We start from the raw sequence: 4992 nt of genomic DNA, 5'->3' as shown, positions 1-4992 counted from the left end.
GGGCTGCGCACCAGGAAGGGCTCAAGATGGCACCCGCGTTCCGTTTTTTTCACTATCTTTCAGAACGGAAATTTTAAAATCTCGTTTTTTTTTGCCTTTTCTGGAAATTAGTGAAGGCAGCGCATCAAAGGTGCGCAACGCTGGTGCGAACCTGGGAGCGCTCCGATGTGTGCTCCAAGGTGCGGCGTGCACGAAGTCGGAGCCCGGTTTGCCCCGGGTGCGCACCTCGCGTGCACCTTCGCCGGGGTGGGCACCTTGGTGTGCAGACCTTGGCTGGGTTGCGCGCCCTGGTGGGCACCATGGTGCGCACCAAGGAGCGCTCCGAAGTGTGCTCCAAGGTGCGGCCTGCACGAAGTCGGAGCCCGGTTTGCCCCGGGTGTGCACCTCGGGTGGGCACCTTGGTGCGCATGCCTTGCCTGGGCTGCGCACCAGGGCGGGCTCAAGATGGCACCCGCGTTCCTTTTTTTTCACTATCTTTCAAAACGGAAATTTTAAAATCTCATTTTTTTTTGCCTTTTTCTGGAAATTAGTGAAGGCAGCGCATCAAAGGTGCGCACCTCGCTGCCCACCACGGTGCGCAACGCCGGTGGGCACCCGGGAGTGCTTCGAAGTGTGCTCCAAGGTGCTGCGTGCACGTTGTCGGAGCCCGGTTTGCCCCGGGTGCGCACCTCGCGTGCACCTTCGTCGGGGTGGGCACCTTGGCTGGGTTTGCCCCGGCTGCGCTCCGAAGCGGGGTTATTGGAGCGCCGCCTCTTTTTTTGTCGGAGCGTTTGGTGGGGTTTCTCGCACTGGCTCTTCCCAGGCCCGGTTGCCACCCTGGCGCGCACGAAGTCGGAAGTAGGGTTAATTGCCCGGGTGCGCACCTTTGCCAGGGTGGGCACCTTGCCTGGGCTGCGCACCAGGGCGGGCTCAAGATGGCACCCGCGTTCCGTTTTTTTCACTATCTTTCAAAACGGAAATTTCAAAATCTCCTTTTTTTTTTGCCTTTTCTGGAAATTAGTGAAGGCAGCGCATCAAAGGTGCGCACCCGGGAGCGCTACGAAGTGTGCTCCAAGGTGCGGCGTGCACGTTGTCGGAGCCCGGTTTGCCCCGGGTGCGCACCTCGCCTGCACCTTGGCCGGGGTGGGCACCTTGGCTGGGTTTGCCCAGGGTGCGCTCCGAAGCGGGGTTACTGGAGCGCCCCCTCTTTTTTTGTCAGAGCGTTTGGTTGGGTTTCTCGCATTGGCTCTTCCCAGGCCCGGTTGTTGGGTGCGCTCCCACCCTGGCGCGCGCGAGGTTGGAAGTTGGGTTAATTGCCCGGGCGCGCACCTTCGCCAGGGTGGGCACCTTGGTGCGCACACCTTGGCTGGGCTGCGCACCAGGGCGGGCTCAAGATGGCACCAGCATTCCCTTTTTTTCACTATCTTTCAAAACGGAAATTTTAAAATCTCGTTTTTTTTTGCCTTTTATGGAAATTAGTGAAGGCATCGCATCAAAGGTGCGCACCTCGCTGCCCACCTTGGTGTGCTCCGAGGTGCCCACCACGGTGCGAACCCGGGAGCGCCCCGATGTGTGCTCCAAGGTGCGGCGTGCACGAAGTCGGACCCCGGTTTGCCCCGGGTGCGCACCTCGCGTGCACCTTGGTGCGCACACCTTGGCTGGGTTGCGCGCCCTGGTGGGCACCATGGTGCGCACCAAGGAGCGCTCCGAAGTGTGCTCCAAGGTGCGCCGTGCACGAAGTCGGAGCCCGGTTTGCCCCGGGTGCGCACCTCGCGTGCACCTTCGCCGCGGTGGGCACCATGGCGTGCACGAAGTCGGAGCCCGGTTTGCCCCGGGTGCGCACCTCGCATGCACCTTCGCCGGGGTGGGCACCTTGGTGTGCAGACCTTGGCTGGGTTGCGCGCCCTGGTGGGCACCATGGTGCGCACCAAGGAGCGCTCCGAAGTGTGCTCCAAGGTGCGGCCTGCACGAAGTCGGAGCCCGGTTTGCCCCGGGTGTGCACCTCGGGTGGGCACCTTGGTGCGCATGCCTTGCCTGGGCTGCGCACCAGGGCGGGCTCAAGATGGCACCCGCGTTCCTTTTTTTTCACTATCTTTCAAAACGGAAATTTTAAAATCTCATTTTTTTTTGCCTTTTTCTGGAAATTAGTGAAGGCAGCGCATCAAAGGTGCGCACCTCGCTGCCCACCACGGTGCGCAACGCCGGTGGGCACCCGGGAGTGCTTCGAAGTGTGCTCCAAGGTGCTGCGTGCACGTTGTCGGAGCCCGGTTTGCCCCGGGTGCGCACCTCGCGTGCACCTTCGTCGGGGTGGGCACCTTGGCTGGGTTTGCCCCGGCTGCGCTCCGAAGCGGGGTTATTGGAGCGCCGCCTCTTTTTTTGTCGGAGCGTTTGGTGGGGTTTCTCGCATTGGCTCTTCCCAGGCCCGGTTGCCACCCTGGCGCGCACGAAGTCGGAAGTAGGGTTAATTGCCCGGGTGCGCACCTTTGCCAGGGTGGGCACCTTGCCTGGGCTGCGCACCAGGGCGGGCTCAAGATGGCACCCGCGTTCCGTTTTTTTCACTATCTTTCAAAACGGAAATTTCAAAATCTCCTTTTTTTTTTGCCTTTTCTGGAAATTAGTGAAGGCAGCGCATCAAAGGTGCGCACCCGGGAGCGCTACGAAGTGTGCTCCAAGGTGCGGCGTGCACGTTGTCGGAGCCCGGTTTGCCTCGGGTGCGCACCTCGCCTGCACCTTGGCCGGGGTGGGCACCTTGGCTGGGTTTGCCCAGGGTGCGCTCCGGAGCGGGGTTACTGGAGCGCCCCCTCTTTTTTTGTCAGAGCGTTTGGTGGGGTTTCTCGCATTGGCTCTTCCCAGGCCCGGTTGTTGGGTGCGCTCCCACCCTGGCGCGCGCGAGGTTGGAAGTTGGGTTAATTGCCCGGGCGCGCACCTTCGCCAGGGTGGGCACCTTGGTGCGCACACCTTGGCTGGGCTGCGCACCAGGGCGGGCTCAAGATGGCACCAGCATTCCCTTTTTTTCACTATCTTTCAAAACGGAAATTTTAAAATCTCGTTTTTTTTTGCCTTTTATGGAAATTAGTGAAGGCATCGCATCAAAGGTGCGCACCTCGCTGCCCACCTTGGTGTGCTCCGAGGTGCCCACCACGGTGCGAACCCGGGAGCGCCCCGATGTGTGCTCCAAGGTGCGGCGTGCACGAAGTCGGACCCCGGTTTGCCCCGGGTGCACACCTCGCGTGCACCTTGGTGCGCACACCTTGGCTGGGTTGCGCGCCCTGGTGGGCACCATGGTGCGCACCAAGGAGCGCTCCGAAGTGTGCTCCAAGGTGCACCGTGCACGAAGTCGGAGCCCGGTTTGCCCCGGGTGCGCACCTCGCGTGCACCTTCGCCGCGGTGGGCACCATGGCGTGCACGAAGTCGGAGCCCGGTTTGCCCCGGGTGCGCACCTCGCGTGCACCTTCGCCGGGGTGGGCACCTTGGTGTGCAGACCTTGGCTGGGTTGCGCGCCCTGGTGGGCACCATGGTGCGCACCAAGGAGCGCTCCGAAGTGTGCTCCAAGGTGCGGCCTGCACGAAGTCGGAGCCCGGTTGGCCCCGGGTGTGCACCTCGGGTGGGCACCTTGGTGCGCATGCCTTGCCTGGGCTGCGCACCAGGGCGGGCTCAAGATGGCACCCGCGTTCCTTTTTTTTCACTATCTTTCAAAACGGAAATTTTAAAATCTCATTTTTTTTTGCCTTTTTCTGGAAATTAGTGAAGGCAGCGCATCAAAGGTGCGCACCTCGCTGCCCACCACGGTGCGCAACGCCGGTGGGCACCCGGGAGTGCTTCGAAGTGTGCTCCAAGGTGCTGCGTGCACGTTGTCGGAGCCCGGTTTGCCCCGGGTGCGCACCTCGCCTGCACCTTCGTCGGGGTGGGCACCTTGGCTGGGTTTGCCCCGGCTGCGCTCCGAAGCGGGGTTATTGGAGCGCCGCCTCTTTTTTTGTCGGAGCGTTTGGTGGGGTTTCTCGCATTGGCTCTTCCCAGGCCCGGTTGCCACCCTGGCGCGCACGAAGTCGGAAGTAGGGTTAATTGCCCGGGTGCGCACCTTTGCCAGGGTGGGCACCTTGCCTGGGCTGCGCACCAGGGCGGGCTCAAGATGGCACCCGCGTTCCGTTTTTTTCACTATCTTTCAAAACGGAAATTTCAAAATCTCCTTTTTTTTTTGCCTTTTCTGGAAATTAGTGAAGGCAGCGCATCAAAGGTGCGCACCCGGGAGCGCTACGAAGTGTGCTCCAAGGTGCGGCGTGCACGTTGTCGGAGCCCGGTTTGCCTCGGGTGCGCACCTCGCCTGCACCTTGGCCGGGGTGGGCACCTTGGCTGGGTTTGCCCAGGGTGCGCTCCGGAGCGGGGTTACTGGAGCGCCCCCTCTTTTTTTGTCAGAGCGTTTGGTGGGGTTTCTCGCATTGGCTCTTCCCAGGCCCGGTTGTTGGGTGCGCTCCCACCCTGGCGCGCGCGAGGTTGGAAGTTGGGTTAATTGCCCGGGCGCGCACCTTCGCCAGGGTGGGCACCTTGGTGCGCACACCTTGGCTGGGCTGCGCACCAGGGCGGGCTCAAGATGGCACCAGCATTCCCTTTTTTTCACTATCTTTCAAAACGGAAATTTTAAAATCTCGTTTTTTTTTGCCTTTTATGGAAATTAGTGAAGGCATCGCATCAAAGGTGCGCACCTCGCTGCCCACCTTGGTGTGCTCCGAGGTGCCCACCACGGTGCGAACCCGGGAGCGCCCCGATGTGTGCTCCAAGGTGCGGCGTGCACGAAGTCGGACCCCGGTTTGCCCCGGGTGCGCACCTCGCGTGCACCTTGGTGCGCACACCTTGGCTGGGTTGCGCGCCCTGGTGGGCACCATGGTGCGCACCAAGGAGCGCTCCGAAGTGTGCTCCAAGGTGCGCCGTGCACGAAGTCGGAGCCCGGTTTGCCCCGGGTGCGCACCTCGCGTGCACCTTCGCCGCGGTGGGCACCATGGCGTGCACGAAGTCGGA

This window comes from Cryptomeria japonica, unplaced genomic scaffold (assembly GCF_030272615.1).
Source record: "Cryptomeria japonica unplaced genomic scaffold, Sugi_1.0 HiC_scaffold_20, whole genome shotgun sequence".
Lineage (NCBI taxonomy): Eukaryota > Viridiplantae > Streptophyta > Pinopsida > Cupressales > Cupressaceae > Cryptomeria > Cryptomeria japonica.
The sequence above is the reverse complement of the archived record's forward strand: the minus strand, read 5'-3'. Positions refer to the sequence as shown.